General features: G+C 42.7%; 1 pseudogene; it reads left to right on the forward strand.

Moving 5' to 3' along the window:
- Window positions 1-18,826, forward strand: part of LOC127491107 (actin-related protein 2/3 complex subunit 1A-like) — a 99,428-nt pseudogene that overhangs the window by 61,036 nt on the left and 19,566 nt on the right.

The following is an 18,826-nucleotide window of genomic DNA, read 5'->3' on the forward strand; positions in this document are numbered from 1 at the left end:
AGGGTCATTTTATGGCAGTGGTTCTCAAGGTATAGTCCTCAGACCAGCAGCATCAGCATTACCGGATAAATTTCTAAAATGAAAAATTTTAGATCTCACTCTTGACCCAGTGGATCAGAAACATGAAAATAAGACTAACCCATTTTCATTCCAACAAACCCTCTTGGCAATCCCAACATAGGACATAGTTTGTCCATGAACATAGAACATTTCTTTTGAGAATTTTCAGAATAAAGTATTCCTGAATTAATTTTACAGTTCGTGGTCTTTTAAAGCATTCTTCTTTTTATACAGGGGAATGAATTTTGGTTTTGAAAGGTGATGGGATTTCTTTTTTTTTTTTTAAGATTTTTATTTATTTGTTTGAGAGGTAGAGTTACAGAGAGAGGGAGAGACAGAGAGCAAGGTCTTCCATCCACTGGCTCACTCCCCGGATGGCCACGACAGCCAGAGCTGAGTGAATCTAAAGAGCTAGGAGCTTCTTCTGCATCTCCCAAGTGGGTGTATATGAGTTACATATGGGTATTTCTATGTTCTATGTTTCTACACTTCTTAAATTCTCTGCCTCTAAGTTTTCATCTTCTCTATAACTGCTTTTGCTCTCATTTCCCATGTATTCTCTGGCTAATTCAGCTTCTTTTACAGAGTGATATCTTAATGCTCTTTCGTGTTCTCTATGTTGTACTGTAAGCTTTTGCATTCATTTTCCAGTAGAACTTTGCAGAACATGGTGAGCACTTCTCACGTTCTTTATTTGTTTTCCAGCCTATGTCTAGTTGACACCTCATCATTCAGTTTGGATGGGAAAAGGCCTCACTCTTCTCTAGCTATTGTTAATGAATATTATATACAGGAGATATATATCATCTGTCATTTGTAATTTATTTTACCTACTCACTCTGGTGATTTCCAGTTATTTCAGTCAACCAAAGCAATTATTCAAAAGTTCAAATTATTTTGTTGTTGTCGTTTTGTAAATAAAAGTTTCCTCTAGGTCTTCCTGAGTTTTATAGTAAACTATAAACTGACTGATTCTCCCAGATAGGAGTTCTCCTGCTCCAGCTCCAGCTTTCTGTAGTAACTTCTCCATGCTCTCCTCAAATCTTGATTTTTCTCTCTTTAACTGCCCAGAGTTCAGATCTCATTTTCTTTTTGCCAAGGTTAGCTTCACTAAGATTTTTTTTGTTTTCACTTGAAAGACTTTATTCAATTGCTTGAAAATATTTGTAATATTTTCATAGACTTTTTGCCTTCTGATACCTTATTCTGGTTATTGCTTTTATTTTCTCTTGTGATTTACACTTTAGATTTGCTAGTTTTCCCAAAATGACAAGTACATATACTATCAGAATTTCTATGATTATTTTACTAAAAAGTTATGCTCAGAAGGGAGTAGGAGGTAGGACAGGGGTGGGGTGGGAGGATGATTATGGGGGGAAGAACCAGTATATTCCAAAAGCTGTACCTATGAAATTTATATTTACTAAATAAAAGCTTTCCCCAAAAAAAGAACTTTTGTGTACTCTTGTCCTCAGAGTGATGATTATGTTGTATCCTGATTTTTCACCCCTCAAAAAAGTCTTACATCATATCCGTAGCCACTTTCCTGCAATAAGGGCTGAACTGGGTAGTTTTAAGAGTGATCATGTAGGCTGTTGAAAATAGTTAGCAACTGTACCATTCAGAAACAACTTGCGGACCCTGCTTTATGGCCGTAGCAACAGCAAGTGCAATTCCTTTTTTCTTATGAAGAGGGCTGGCATCTGTCTCTTCCAGGGGTCACTTTCTGATTTCCTGCATGATCCTTTGAGTTTGGTTTCATGGACCTCACCTTCAGGTGTTTAATAGGGCTCTCCTCCTTCCTCCTTCATTTCAGCAGTGGGCTTTTGTAAAGAATGACCATTGGGGAAAATTTCCCTCCGCCCTTACTCTTACTCAAGCCCTAGACGGTTCTTCTCCCCTGAAATTATCAAAGCCTCATTTCCTCTTTGAAAATGAACACCATATTTATCTGTTGGCAACACTGACATACTTAAAATAACTATTTGCATTAGGTGGACACTGAAGGGAATGAAAATTCCATCCACATAGTGGCTGATTTTCTACATATTGCATTTTTTAAAAAGATTTTATTTATTTTATTTGAGAGGTAGAGCTACAGACAGTGAGAGGGAGAGACAGGGAGAGAGATCTGTCCTTTGGTTCACTTCCCAAATGGCTGCAATGGCAGGAGCTATGCTGATCTGAAGCCTGGAGCTTCACCCCAGTCTCCCACACAGGTGCAGGGGCCCAAGGACTTGGGCCATCTTCTGCTGCTTTCCCAGGCCATAGCAGAGAGCTGGATTGGAAGAGGAGCAGCCAGAACTAGAACCGGTGCCCATATGGGATGCCGGTGCCACAGGTGGAAGATTAAACTACTGTGCCATGGCGCTGGCCCCTACATGTTGCATTTTGAAGCACATTTGCCTCTGAGAATATATATATAAAGGAATATTAAGAAAAAAACTGAGGCAGAAAACAAAGCACAAGATTTATAAAATCATCAAAATATATACACAGCTCATAATTCAGTATATTCCAAAATGGCTATAATTCTCTACCATTTGCTGAATCCATCCCCTTTCCATGGTGACTTTGCCAATCTTTCTATCAAAAGATTTCCTTGGGATTGGCTTTGGCTAATAGAATTAAGCAAAAGTGACATACATGTTTTGAGCCTGGGAAGTAAGAGATTTAGCTGTCTTCTATTGGTTATTTTTTATGGGGACCACTAACAACTAGCCTGAACTAACTTGTGAAAGAATGAGAGAACCACAAAAGAGAGATGAGTTTTCCAGGCACGCTACACCTGCCAGCCTCAAACAGACCTGCCAGTGGACCAGGTTCTTACAAGTGACCCAAATCCAAATCAGCAGGTCTACCTAGCCAATCTGTAGACATTTGAGAAATATAAGGGTCACGTTAAGTTATAAAGCTGCGCATAGTCTGTCAGCCATAGTGAACAAACACAATAGCCTCTTTTTAAAAAAAGATTTATTTATTTGAAAGAGTTACACAGAAAGAGGAGAGGCAGAGAAAGAGAAAGGGAGAGAGAGAGAGAAAGAGAAAGAGAGACCCTCCATTGGCTGGTTCACTCACCATTTGGCCACAACAGATGGAACTGCACCAATTCAAAGCCAGAAGCCAGGAGCCAGGAGCTTCTTCCAGGTCTTCTATGTGGGTGCAGGGGCCCAAGGACTTGGGACATCTTCTGCAGCTTTCCCGGACCAAAGCAGAGAGCTGGATGGGAAGTGGAGCAGCCGGGACTCAAACCAGCGCCCATATGGGATGCCGGCACTGCAGGCAGCGGCTTTAACTGCTACTTCACAGTGCTGGCTCTCATAATAGCCTCTTAGAACAATCCATGAGTCACTGAGTTCATATGCTGAGCCAGACCTAGATAACTCTTCAGATTTGTTATAAGCTTTTATTTTGTGTTCACACTGTTTCTCTCTTTGACCCTTTTACTGACCAAATGGTAGTTTTGCCGAAATTCTTTAGATATCAAAGTGCTAGTTTTGTCTTTGCAGTTTACAGCTTTAATAGTTTCACCTTTATTCTTCAACATGAAGTTTGGGGGAACACGTTTAGCCCATAAGAGTGGCTTCAGTGATTGCCATACAGCAAAACATGGGGAACAGAAGGCAGCTTTTGGAGTGGGGCAGGCTGCAAGGTAAGAGGACAGTAAGCCTAGGGAGAGTGGAGAGGGCTGGAAACTTGAGCAAAGCAGCGAGTTCTCATCCAACAAAACTGCTAGGCATTGTGCTGAACACAGTATTATGATACTTCATTTGTTCTTCACAGCAAGCTTATTAGGTAGTTCAATTTATTTGTATCATTATAACTTTGTTCAGTGATAGAAGAAGCAGAGCTGAAGTTTTAATCCACTCTTATCTGATTCTAAAATCCACATTCTTTCCTTCAGCAAATAAAAAATAGGGAATTGGAGATATAGGGCAAGCGGGCTGCGTGGCACACAGTTGGTTAGGCTGCCGCTTATGAGGCCTGTATCCCATACTGGAGCGCCAGTTCCTGTCCTGGCTTCCAATCCAGCTTCCTGCTAATGTTTCTGGAAAGACAGTAAAAGACAGACCAAGCACTTGGCCCCTGATACCCACTTGGGAGTCAGGATGGAGTTCCTGGCTCCTGGCTTCTGCCTGGCCTAGCCCCAGCTAATGGGCCATTAAATTAATGAATCAGGGATGGAAGAGTTCTCTCTCTTTCTTTCTGCCTGTCTTTCCCTCTCTCTCTGTCACTATTTCAAACAAATATTTTAATTTTTTTGGAAAAGAGAACTGGGTTGTAAACCCAGCAAAGTAATTAGAAGTTACTTCTAGTTCATAACCAAGAGCAGACTGTGAAGCCAACTGAACTCAGTAAATTTGAAATGACTTCAGATAGGAAGCAATATCAAGACATCATTTTTAAAAACTTCAAAAGCACTGCTTCCTGATGCATATATGGAACAGGTGTCAATAGCAGATACTCATTAGTGGTAGGAAAAAAAAACAGAATAGTAAAGCTGTTTCAAAACAGAGTTAAGAAGACCAAAGTACAATGTTTGTTAGGGAAAGAAAGAATGTTGAAATAAGACTGTGAATCAAACGCAAAACTGCTTAATGTGCTACAGGGCTGTAAAACTATTTTATTATCCTGTAGCACATGACAGCAATCATTTGCAGCTTAGCAGTTTTCTAGAAGTTAACATTTAACTTTAGAGAGTCTGGATCCTAATGAAGAATAACAGTGAATCAAGCAAAGGTACTTTATGCAGAAGTGGCTCTGTCCTGTGTGGTGGCCATGATGTGCATACCTATGTAAATTCTAAATTAATTCATTTTAAGTAAAGTTTTATAATTTAAAATTCAGTGATTATTTTCACTGGCCATATTTCATGTGCTTGATAGACACGTGAGACTAGGAGCTGCCATTTTATACAATTACCATATAGAACATTGCCATCAACACAGAGTTCACTGGACTGGACACACAAGATGGCTGATTAAAGAATTCTCTAGCACGTATGAAAAGCTAAAGTTTTGAATGATTTCTCTTAATAGAAATAGCTAACAATTACAAGAAATTTGAGTTTCAGGAGAAGAGTCATGAAAATTGAGATGAGAGGGGTGGCACTGTGGCACAGCAGGTAAAGCCACCATCTGCAGTGCTGGCATCTCATATGGGCACCAGTTCTCATCCCAGCTTCTCCACTTCCAATTCAGCTCCCTGTAAATGTGCTTTGAAAAGCACTGTTAGATGGCTCAAGTGCTTGGGCCCCTGCACCCACATGAGACACCTGGGGGAAGCTCCTGACTCCCAGCTTTGGACTGGCCCAGCTCCAGCCATGGCAGCCATTTGGGGAGTGAACCAACAGATGGAAGATCTTTCTCTGTCTCTCCTACCTCTCTGTAACTCTGCCTTTCACATAAATAAATAAATATTTTTAAAAAAATTTGAGATGAGAGGTTAGATATGTTGGCAGGAAGTGTGCCAGAATTTTTATTGGTTGGTTGGTTGGCTTTTCTAAGATATATCTGGATGATGCCCACAGCTGAGCCTGTTTCCATGTAGTGGCGTCTCAAGATGATTATCTGTAAAACTAACTTTGAAAACATATATATCCTCTTTGTAATGACATTTACATCATATTTTAGTTATATTCAAATGAATCTAAATTTCAATGTTTTGAAACGTGTCATTCTAAAAGAATTCTCCAGCAATAAAAAGTTTGTATACCTTATTTTACTATCTGAAACCAATTTTAAATAATTTTATATATTATTTTTCATTTATTTGGGAGAGAGGGAGAGAGAGCGAGAGAGAGCATGCCTATCCACTGGTTCATTCCCCAGCTGTTCACAGCAGACAGGGTTGGTCCAGGCCAAAGCCAGGAGTCAGTAATTCAATCCAGGTTTCCCATGTGGGTGGCAGGAAACCAATTACTTGAGCCATCACCACTGTCTCCCAGGATCTATACTAGCAAAAAGCTGGAGTCAAAGGACAGAGCTGGGAATTGAACCAAGGCATTCCAGTGTGGGACATGGGCTTCTCAACTGCTCAACTAAACACTTGCTCCTCTGAAATTCAATTTTTATTGGGATTCTCCTACAGAGATTTATCCTAAAGTAATTTGTTGTATATTTCAAAGTTATTAATCATTGTATACTCTCAGAAGCACTAAAACCATGTACAATAAATTGAAATTTGTTTTCTATTTCTGGTTATCATAAAGGTTAAAATAGTGAAAAGGGTATTGAAATAGCATCAGAGTTATTAGTAATTCACAGCTGATAAAAGCATTATAAAGTTGATATGAATTTTGATAACCATTGTGCTTAAAAGCAAAATTGTATTGCAAATACAGCTCTTAGTGAGACACATGAAACTTTCCCCAAATTCATATATTTGTCATTGATGCCATAAATATTTCTTTATTGCTGAAAGGACATAAATCTGGGGGCTAACAGTTTGGAGCAGTTGGTTAAGCCACTGCTTGAGACACTTGTATCCCATTTGAGAGGGATGGTTAAAATCCCAGCTGCTCTGCGTCAGATCCAGCTTCCTGGTAATGCACCTGGGAAAACAGCAGATGATGGGTCAAGTACTTGGGCCCCTGCCACCCACAAGGGAGATCTAGATGGAGCTTTGGGCTCCTGGATTCAGCTTGCACCAGTGCTGGCTGTTGTGGCTGTTCAGAGAGTGAGCCAGCAGATGGAAGATCTCTGATGCTGAAATTCATATGGAAACACAGGAGACACCAGATAGCTAAAGCAATCTTATACAACAAAAACAAAGCTGGAAGCATCATAATACCAGATGTCAAGACATACTACAGCGGCTGGCGCCGCGGCTCAATAGGCTAATCCTCCGCCTGCGGCACCGGCACACTGGGTTCTAGTCCCAGTTGGGTTGCTGGGTTCTGTCCCGGTTGCCCCTCTTCTAGTCCAGCTCTCTGCTGTGGCCCGGGAGTGCAGTGGAGGATGGCCCAAGTACTTGGGCCCTACACCCGCATGGGAGACCAGGAGAAGCACCTGGCTCCTGGCTTCGGATCAGCGCAGTGCGACGGCCGCAGTGCACCGGCCCCGGCAGCCAATGGAGCGTGAATCAACAGCAAAGGAAGACCTGTCTTCTCTGTCTCTCTCTCTCTCTCACTGTCCACTCTGCCTGTCAAAAAAGAAAGGCAGGATGCTGATCAGAATGAAGGGAAGAGAGGAGAAATTTGCAAATAAAGGAGAAAGAATATGCATACAACAGAAATTTAACATAATAAAGAATATCATTAATTACTCTATGAGTTTGACTTCCTAGATGACAAACTCTTAGAAAAATATAAACCACAAAATAATCAAATTAGAATTTCAATGGAGCAGCAAGGATGAAAGAATGGAAAGCACTTGTCAAAGATCTCTTCTAAGACACCCTGATTCAGCTGTTTTCTAAGGATAACCTCTCAAATATTTAAGGAATGGTAAACTTCTATTGTTTAACACTTTATCCAGAAACCAGGAAAAGAGGAAACACTGCCTCTCTGTAATTGGTAAACAGAGTTTAAAGATGCCTGCAACATTCTAACATCATTAGAAGAACTTAGAGATGAGGGATGCAACCTCATTCACAGTTGAAGAAGGGCACGCTCCCTGCTACAAAGAGCACAGCTGGGTGCAGTTTAAATTGTAGGCAGGAGGAGAACAAGGCAGGAGAATATGGCAAAGATCCAGATGAGAGATGATAAGAACTAAGAAAACAACAGTGGCGATGGAGGACATGGATTAGAGAGCTTGAAAGAAATTAGACTTGACAAGACTTAATCGCAGATTAACCATGTGAAGTGATGGTGAGGGCAGACTCCAAGGAGATAGATTTCTGGCCCAGGAGACTGGGCAGGGCTAAGGCACTCATAGTTCTATTAATCAATGTCAAAAGATGAACAGTGGCCAAGTGGAGGGCATTGTTAGCCAGAGTTTAATTATAATTAAATTATCATCTGGAGAATGAACCAGCAGATGGAAGATCTCTCTCTCTCTGTCTCTACCTCTCTATGTAACTCTGATTTTCAAACAAATAAAATAAATCTTAAAAAAAAAAGAGCTCTAGAGAAGGAGGAATGGAGTTGATGATTTTGGAGAGTTCATAAGCTCCCCCCAGAGGCAGATGTCCAGTATTCAGATAAGGAGCAAAACTGGGCCAGAGGGTGAGATACATCTGCTGAGACCGTATGTAGGATAAGCAGGGCAAGGGAGGAGTGGGGACATTAGACAATAGTTTTAGTGCCCCTGGTTTCTCCTTTGCTACCACCTGCACTCTCCACCTGAGATCATTCTCTCTAGGGAACACGGTTGTCCAGGCAGTGGGCAGGCTGCAAATGCCCCCTATAAATAGCTCTCAGTCGGGACCAGCACTGTGGTACAGCGGGTTAAAGCCCTGGCCTGAAGCACCGGCGTCCCATATGGGCACCGATTCTAGTCCCGGCTGCTCCTGTTCTGATCCAGCCATCTGCTGGGATAGTAGTAGAAAATGGCCCAAGTTCTTGGGCTCCTGAACCCATGTGGGAGACCTGGAAGAAGTTCCTGGCTCCTGGCTTCGGATAGGCACAACTCTGGCCGTTGCAGCCATCTGGAGAATGAACCAGCAGATGGAAGATCTCTCTCTCTCTGTCTCTACCTCTCTATGTAACTCTGATTTTCAAATAAATAAAATAAATCTTAAAAAAAAAGAGCTCTCAGCCAATGGGACTGCAAGTTGCTGGCAGAGAGATACCCTAGCCTCCTTCCTACTCAGCTGAGACAGCTGAACAGTCCCCTATGTTGTCGCTCTGAACGTCCCCAGCACTGAACTCCAGTTGCCTACAATGCACTATTTATTGATATTTCATAAACTTTGAATATTGATATTTATATTTCATAAACTTTTTTCTTTCTTGTCTAACTTCCCCATCCTCAAGTGGTTGTTTACTTGAAACATCTTTGAAAAGAGGTTACCCATTCTCCAATTCTTGTCATAGAATCTATGTGTTGGAGAAACTCAAACTATCACAGGTAAGGAAGTCCCAGCAAAGAAAGGAAATGTGAGAAGTGGCCAATGAGGAAATTGAGAGAGAACAGCCTGGAGTTGTGGAAGGCAAAACACAAAAGAATTCCAATCAGAAAGGAGAGAACACAAACACTTATATGAGATATCTGGAGAAGTGAAATTCACAGAGGCGGAAAGTAGAACATTGGTTGCTTGGGCTGGGGACAGGGGAACTGGGGAGATGTTTAATGGTTCTAGAGTTCAGTTTTGCAAGATGAAAGTGTCTGGAGATTGGGTACACAACAATATAAATGCATTTACAATTCGAGGCTGTACATACACTTAATTATGGTTAAGAAAAAGAGAGGAAATTGAATGAGATGAAAACCATTGGTTGGTGCTAAATAAGGCCGTGACTGCAATCACCCAACCTCTCAGTGGCATGGCCAACAATTTTGCAGAAGTTTGAATTGTTTTCTTTTTCTTACTTTTTCAAGACTAGCACTTCAGATTTATGAAAAGATGATTTCTAATTACAGCTGGGTGTGCAACCTTGGGCAAATTGTATTTTCCCCCTCGGCCTGAGCTTCTTTACCTATAAAATGTTTGAAATGGACTTTATGATACATAAATCTATATCTCACTTAGTTCCATGAGTCTATGAGTTAATGTAAATGTTATTATATTTAAATTAATAACATAATAAATTCAAATACAGTTATTTTACACAGTATCCCTGTTTTGCTCAAATAGCACTCCTCTAACCATCCCCTGATTCTAACTCTATATTATTTCTACATGATGGAATCAATAGACAACAAAGAAGATAGGGGCAGGCATCTGGCATACTGATGAAAACATTGCTTGCAATGCCTGAATCCCATATCCGAGTACCAAGATTTAAGTCCCAGCTCTACTCCCAATCCAGCTTCTTGCTTATGTACACTCTTGGGGACAGGAGAGGGTGCCCCATGTACTTGGGTCCCTGCAACCCATGTAAGAGACCCAGGTTGAGTTTTAGGCCTCTGGCTTCCACTTGGCCCAGTGCCGGCTGTGGCAGGGATTTGTGGAGTGAACCAGCAGATGGAAGATCTCTGTCTCATTGCCTTTCACATAAAAATAGATAAATAAAATTTTTGAAAAAAAGAGAAAGCATTAAAAGGAAGGCAGTGGTATTTTGCTGGGTTAATTCCTAACATAACATGGTTTTCATGAGAATATGAGTTACAGGTAAGGTTCATTTTCTCTAAAAAATGCTTGAGAGTATATTCTATGGTATACGTATTTTACCATCTTTTAAAATATTTATTTTATTTATTTGAAAGCAGAGTGACAGAGAAAGGAAAGAGAAAGAGATCTTCCATCTGTTGGTTCACTCTCCAAATGGCTATGACAGCTGGGGCTGGGCCAGGCAGCAGGCAGAAGCCAGAAGCCAAACTCCATCCAGGTCTCCTGTCCAAGTACCTGGGCTACCCTCCACTGCCTTCCCAGGTGCATTAGAGAACTGGGTCAGAAGCAGAGCAGTTGGCGCTGGAACTGGCACTCTGCTGCACCATAACATGGGCCCCCATCGTTGATTTTGTAATAGTTTAAAAAAAAGGAAAGGCTGCAGATGGTGTTAACTGTTGTGGAAAGATCTCAGACAGTAAGAAATGAGAGATCTATGGGCTAAGCAAAATTGAGATGCTGGTGAACTTCAGAGAGCTTTCATTGTGGCATAGGTTGTACATGTTGGGAAGCTATACACCAAGCTGTGGTTGTGTGAGGTCAACAAATAGAGAAATTTAAATGAAAGGAGGAAACCTGTGGAGTAAGAGAAATAAGAGAAAAGGCTTCTTCAGTGTTGTTGTGCTTCTGTGAACAAACATAAGATAAAACCTTTCTCCATTCCTGTTGATAACTCAGTTATGTTGATCTCTGTGGTGTTCTATCATTTATTCATCTACTCTGTATCATACAAGAGCACTCAAACTGGAAAATGGAATTAAAAGATAGCTCACTTTCATGCTAAATATCTTAATATCCAACTTAAGTTCTTTGTGGTACTCATTTTCCATGAACTTTTTGAAGACCCCTTATAGAAAGAGAGATAAGATAGAGATGACAGTGAGTAAAATCAGCCTCGGTTCTACACCCATCTTCTCATAGTGTGGTGCTCCAGTAAGGGCAACTGGGGGTAATAAAATACTTATAAATTTAATAATACAAATAAACAAACAGCACCTTCGGTTAATGCTTTGAGAAACAGAGGTGTACGATGGTAGGAGAGCATCAAAAAGCCACTGAACATATTGCAGAAGGCAAAACCAGTTCTGATTATGCAGGATGGGAAGTGGGGGCTCTCTGAAGGGTGGGGAAATGGAAGATGAGGATTAGAGACAGAAAGAATACAATGCACAAAAGATCTAAAGAGTAAAGCTACAAGGGGCCGGCGCTGTGGCTTAGCAGGTAAAGCCGCCACTTGCAGTGCAACATCCCATACGGGCACTGGTTCAAGACTCGGCTGCTCCACTTCTGATCTAGCTTTCTGCTATGGCCTGGGAAAGCAGTAGAAGATGGCCCAAGTCCTTGGGCCCCTGCACCAGCATGGGAGACCTGAAGGAAGCTCCTGACTTTGGATCGGTGCAGCTCCGGCCGAGGCAGCCATCTGGGGAGTGAACCAGCGGATGCAAGACCTCTCTCTCTCTCTCTCTCTCTCTCTCTCTGCCTCTTCTTCTCTCTCTGTGTAAACTCTGATTTTCAAGTAAATAAATAAATCATTTAAAAAAAGAGTAAAGCTACAAATCTATTAAGTTTCATCTCATTATATACCTAAGAATTTTATAGGAGTTCTAAGTGATGTACCAAAACAATTTTTACCCACAAAGTTCCAGCTGGTGGAGGTTTTCTCATGTCATCTATTGGTAAAGCACATTATTTTTGCCATGTAAAAAGGAAATATTTTGAAGATGAACTGCTGTCAGTTTAGCTCTTTCAGTTCTTGTTGATTTTTTTAAAAACAGACTAATTGCTTAAAAACAAAACAAAACAAAACAATGGGACCAGCATTGTGGAATAGTGGGTAAAGCTGACATCTGCAATGCTGGCATCCCATCTGGGCACTAGTTCAAGTTTCAGCTGCTCCACTTCCAATCCAGCTCCCTGCTAATGACTTGGGAAAAGCAGCAGAAGATGGCCCAAGGGCTTGAGCCCTTGCTACCCATATGGGAGACCTGGAAGAAGCTCCTAGCTCTGGGCTTCAGCCTGGCTTAGCCCCAGCATTACGGTCACCTGGAGAGTGAACCAGTGGATAGATGTCTCCCTCTATCTCTCCCTCTCTCTGTAACTCTGACTTTAAAATAAATAAATAAATAATAATAACAAAGAAAACCCAATGATGCTGATAGTGAGGTGATACTAAATAGCTAAAACATTTACAAGTTTTGTGTCTGTGTTTTTGAAATAATTTTAAAAAGCCTTTTGAGAAACCAAAGAAAATGAAAAAGGAAGGACCGTCCCCCATGCCATTGATAGGCTCATTTCATATGGGTGTTTATCACCTGAAAACTCTAGCTCAATGAAAAATCACACAGAAAAAATCATGTTTCGGTAGAGATTTCACATTCTTAAAGTGTGTTCTGTCTATGAGCAAATCACTGTATGAAGAGAACTTTTTAAGCATGCACAGAACCATTCAGTCAAGGAAACAACTACTGATACTCACAACCATATCGATGCATTTTATAGACAAAGCAAGAAGTAAAAGAAATAGTCCCAAAAGATTGTGTCCTGGACAATTCCACTTATACAGAGTCTAGAACACTCAAAACTAACCTGTGGTGATCGAATACAGAAAGTGGTGACTTCCAGGGAGAGAAATCCACTGGAAGCAGATATGAACTCTCTGGGGTGATGTTGTGTATCTTGTGTTGAGTCGTGGTTATATAGCCATATTCAGTTGTCAAAATTCATCAAATTAGGGGCCAGCACTGTGGTGTAATGGGTAAAGTTGCTGCCTGCAGTGCCGGCATCCTAAATGGTGCCAGTTCAAGTCCAGGCTGCTCCACTTCTGATCCAGATCTCTGCTATGGCTTGGGAAAGCAGTGGAAGATGGCCCAAGTCCTTGGGCCCCTGCACCCATGTGGGAGACCTGGAAGAAGCTCCTGGCTCCTGGCTTCAGATTGGCACAGCTCTGGTCATTGTGGCCAATTGGAGGGTGTACCAGTGGGTGGAAGACCTTTATCTCTCTCTCTTCCTTTCCTTTTCTCTCTGTGTAACTCTGACTCTCAAATAAAATACATAAATCTTTTAAAAAAACTTAACAGATTGAACACTTAAGAACTGCATCTCATGTTTTGTAAACTATGTCGCAATAAAAATGTGATACACTCAAAAGTAATTTGAGCTTTGCTATTTTTTTTTTTTTGGACAGGCAGAGTTAGACAGAGAGAGAGACAGAGAGGAAGGTCTTCATTTTTCGTTGGTTCACCCCTCAAATGGCCGCTACGGCCAGTGCTCTGCGGCCGGCGCACTGCGCTGATCCGAAGCCAGGGGCCAGGTGCTTCCTCCTGGTCTCCCATGCGGGTGCAGGACCCAAGCACTTGGGCCATCCTCCTCTGCCCTCCCGGGTCACTGCAGAGAGCTGGACTGGAAGAGGGGCAACCGGGACAGAATCCGGTCCCCTCACCTGGGACTAGAACCCGGAGTGCCGGCGCTGCAGGCGGAAGATTAGCATAGTGAGCCATGTCGCTGGCTGAGCTTTGCTATTTTATTATAAAGAAAAAACTGTGATTCCATAAACCAGAAAATTACTAAATTATCCGAATGCACACGGCACTAAATAAATGTGTCCTCCATTACACAAATAGGAACATTTACCCTCAAATTGTGAGATTTTGTAGAAATCTAGAGTATTAGTGTGCAACTATAGCAGAGTGGCCTGGCCATTGCATATGTGACACTTTATAATGATTACAGACATTCTATATGGGCATGCAAATATTTATATAGATCCCAAGTTTTCATAATTTTTTGGAGATAACTTTGCAACATGGTGTTTAGGATTAAGTGCCTGGCTCAATCTCTGGGCCAATAGCTTTCTGTGTTACTTTGTAAAGTTCTTCTTTTGCCGATTTTATATATAAAATTTCATCTGGGACAGAGTTTTGCTTTGTGGCTAAACTAATATCGTATTTCACTGTTGAAACCAGCATTTCGGATTTTAATTCTGCTGAGTCTGGACCTTAGGGTATTTTTACCAGATGGGGTGATCACACAAGGGGCAGGCATCTGGCACAAGGGTTAGGAGACTATGTTATATTTCTTCACTTATGAGTAATAGGTGGCAGTGTTAGTGGGCTCTGCTAACCCCCTACCCCATACTCTCTTGATCAATCTATTTTGTGACCCATGGCTCCTCTTTTCAGAATGGGAATTGCAACTCAAATTCATAAGAGAATGAAAACATTTCTTCCTAATGAAATTGACTACAAAGGACATGGCAGCCATAAACTTGTGTTAAGACTGTGCATGATGGAAAGCCAAGACACTGTGGCAAAAAATATTCTATATGAAGGAGCTCTATGAGTGAGACCCCAGTGGAAAGATGGGGCCATCAAAGAAGGATGTACTTTTCTCTGAAGGGAGAAGAGAACTTCCACTTTGCCTATGGCCTCGTCCAAATACTGACCAAGTTTGTGGTCACAAAAGGCTTCCATAGTGTGGGGAGCAACTGGGACTAGACTGTTACTCGAATTAAGACTTATTTTATGCATCTGCTCTCCCACAATATGGCGCTGGGAGAGGAGGAAACAGCTTCTACACAGCTGCCTCCAGTTCAACCAATAAACAGCAGGACCTGCTCCTGATTGGAGGAGAGCAGCATACTCGGCGTGTGGGTAGCAGAGTTGGGATTGGTGGAAGAGGACTATAAGGAGGAGAGAGACAACATGCACCAGGAACATCTATCTGAAGGAACACCTGTGCAGCCCCCGAGAGAGCTGGTCGGCGGTGTGCCGCTCCCCCGCGGAAGTGGGGAAAGTGGCAGGGGGACCGCCCTTCCACGGAGGTGGAAGGGTCGGTAGCCAATCCGGGAAGAACCAGCAGCAAACCCGGGGAGGGCCGAGCAGACAAAAGAACAGCGCAGGGTCCTGTGTCGTTCCTCCACGAAGACGGGGAGTGACATAATGGTGCCGTGACTCGGATATGAAGCCTAGGCAGGGTTTAGTGTCGTTCCGCCATGAAGAGGGGGAGCGACATAATGGTGCCGTGACTCGGATAGGAAACCTAGGAGGGAAGAAATGGGAAGAAGTGGGAAAATACTGGAGAGAGAGACTAGCAAAGAGCCTAGGGAAAAGCCAGACGGAAAAGGTGCCAGAAGAAGCTATCGAAAGCCTAGGCATAGACTTGGATACGGACTACAGGGGGAAGCTGGGAGAAATCTCTAAGGTCGAAAGCGAAAGTGAAAGCTAGAAGAAACTTAGACTCGGATATGGACTGTGGGGAGAAGCCAGGAGAAATGAGAGGGGGATATTGTTGGAAGAAAAGTTAGGAAACATACTGGGTAGAGAAAAATATGTTAGGGAGGATGAAGCCGTGGGGGCAGGCTGAGGCGGAGACGTAAGCTATGTTGGGATTCGTCAAGTCAGCCCGGGGAGCAAAAGGCGAAAAGCTAGACGCGTAAGCTAGGTTGGAATTCGTCAGATTAGCCCGGGGAGCAAAAGACGGGAAGCCAAACCGAAAGGCGCAGACGTAAGCTAGGTTGAATTCGCCAGGTTAGCCCGGGGAACTTAGACTGAATACCAGTGGCAGAAACGTGAGCTAGGCTGTGTGATTCGCGGAAGCCGCCGCGCGCAGAGAGAGCGCGCGGGGCACAAATGGGGAGAGCGCACAGGGCGCGAGTAGGAAACGCGGGGCTGGAGCGAAGGCCATGGTGCGGGCGCAAAGGGCGCGGAGACCGCGGAGCGCGCGAAGCCGGGAAGCCGCGCAGAGCCGGGAAGCCGCCACGGGGCGAGGCGCCGAGAAGCAGCCTCGGGGCGGGCTCCAGGAAGCCGCGGGGATAAGAGAAACAGAAGTTTAGAAGTAAAATGAGAGAAATAGGAATGCTGGCAGATAGAAGTAAAATAGGAGAAATAGGAATGCCTGGAGGTAGAGAAATAGAGAAAAATAAGGCCTCCCCACAACACGGCAATGAGAGAGCTTGGATTCGGTCTGCCTGATTAGTAAAACGATAAGCACCTGCTGGCGGCTAGCAGCTTACCCGCTGCAGGTCACCGAAGACAGGCACGTTATCAATACCAATAAGTCTCCCCACAATACGGCAATGAGAAGGCTTGGATTCGGTTTGCCTAATTGGTAGGGCTTGTAAGCACCTGCAGGCAGTTCTAGCAGAGCAGAGCATGCGCTGCAGGGCACTGAACACAGGCATGCATCAGCGCCTAAAAACCTCCTCACAACATGGCGAAGAGAGGACCCGGATTCGGTTTGCCTGATTGGTAGGGCTTGTAAGCACCTGTGGGCAACTCCAGCAAGCAGAGCAGAGTGTGTGCCGTGGGGCACTGAAGACAGGTGCGTATTATCGCCAAAAATAAAAAGAAAGGGGGATCTGTGGGGAGCAACTGGGACTAGACTGTTACTCGAATTAAGACTTATTTTATGCATCTGCTCTCCCACAATATGGCGCTGGGAGAGGAGGAAACAGCTTCTACACAGCTGCCTCCAGTTCAACCAATAAACAGCAGGACCTGCTCCTGATTGGAGGAGAGCAGCATACTCGGCATGTGGGTAGCAGAGTTGGGATTGGTGGAAGAGGACTATAAGGAGGAGAGAGACAACATGCACCAGGAACATCTATCTGAAGGAACACCTGTGCAGCCCCCGAGAGAGCCAGCCAGTGGTGTGCCGCTCCCCCGCGGAAGTGGGGAAAGTGGCAGGGGGAACCGCCCTTCCACGGAGGTGGAAGGGTCGGTAGCCAACCCGGGAAGAACCAGCAGCAAACCCGGAGAGGGTCGAGCAGACAAAAGAACAGCGCAGGGTCCTGTGTTGTTCCTCCGCGAAGAGGGGGAGCGACATAATGGTGCCGTGACTCGGATATGAAGCCTAGGCAGGGTTTAGTGTCGTTCCGCCACGAAGAGGGGGAGCGACACCATAGCCTTGGCAGCTCATGGCAAGAGCCTCAGTTGATCAGTGATGTCATAAATAAGAGTGTTAATTGTTAAATCAACAACAGAATTCACTGTGCACTTACTCCCCATGTAGGAATTCTGTTATTAATGAGTTATACTATGAGAATTAACTGCAAAACTTGTTCACAAACAGTACTTTATATGTTGTGTGTGTGGGGGTGGGTGCAAACTGTTGAAAACTTTACTTAGTATAGAGTTGGTCTTCTGTATATAAAGTTAAACTAAAATGAACCTTAATGAAGAATGGGATGGGAGAAGGAGTAGGAGGTAGGATGGGAGTGGGGGTAGGAGGGCAGGTATGGGGGGAAGAACCACTGTATTCCTAAAGTTGTACCTTTGAAATTTGCATTCATTAAATAAAAGGTATTAAAAAAAAAAGACTGTGCAGGCACCAAGAGTTTTCTCATAGGGTAGCTAATCAGCATAATCAGAATATGAGATACTTTTAAACATTCATGGGAAATGGAATTAAAAGATGAATTTATTTACTAATGCAAACGTATTTTGAAATCCATATGTACTCACATAATGGGCTTTGTGTGCTTTTTATATATTCTTTCTAGAAACGTGCTTTTTTTTAGTTGTGAATACCTGATTTCTAGTACTAATGTTCAGACTTGAGGGCAACTTCTAAACACTTTTACCATGGATTCAGACAGATTTTATAGTACGATCTAATGTGCTAAATAAATAAACAGTGAAACGAGGGCTTCACTGGTGCAGTCGGATTGGAGAACCCCACTCAGTTCGTCTCCCTATAATTTTCTGCAGCGGTTTCCCAGGAAACCAACATAACCCCAGAGACAGTGCAGACTGGGATTTGGAACAGAGTTCTCAACTAGGGGCACTTTTGTCCCCAAAGTGACATCTAGCAATGCTTGGGGACATTTTTGATTGCTATAATTGTGGAGAAGAAAGGCTACTGGCATTGGGTGCATAGAGATCAGGGATGCTGCTGAGTATCCCATAGGCAAAAAATATTGGGGCCAAATGTTGAGAAAGCCTGGTTTGGAGCAAGATTGAAAGAAATGCAAACAGGTATAATGTGTTCCATTTCTGAGGCTGAGTTCTCCAAAATCCACTTAACTGTTTATTTTATTGTGAGGTGGAGATACAGAACCTGACTCTGATAATTACATTTCTGAGCAGCCACTAACAGCATTCTTATCCTGCCTTTAACTACTTATCTAGGAGTAACTAAAAGAACATTTCTAGGGTGTCTACTGACTGTTTTCAATTAGATCTTGACATTCTTGATTTTCATTTTTCTCTCCTAGCCAAGGGTCAAAATTACCAACCTCATCACACAGTCCTAAAGCAAAAGAAAATATCTGATCATTTTTCAAAAATACTGATGTAATTATGATTCAAATTACTAATTATGCCACCATTAAATTAATGTTATATATAATGAAAATAGAAGTTAAAATTCTACATATTAGAGTGTTTTTCATGGAGATGAATAATAATGTATCTCTACCTATAAGACAAGTAATATGTCCATAATTTAGGATAACAGATCTGGGTAAACCTTTCCAACAGGTTTTACCCTTATGAAAAACAATCTATTCCACTGCACAGGAAATTAAGCAATAATTAGTAGAAAGCAAGAGAAC

Source organism: Oryctolagus cuniculus, chromosome 11 (genome assembly GCF_964237555.1).
Source record: "Oryctolagus cuniculus chromosome 11, mOryCun1.1, whole genome shotgun sequence".
NCBI classification, from domain to species: Eukaryota; Metazoa; Chordata; class Mammalia; order Lagomorpha; family Leporidae; genus Oryctolagus; species Oryctolagus cuniculus.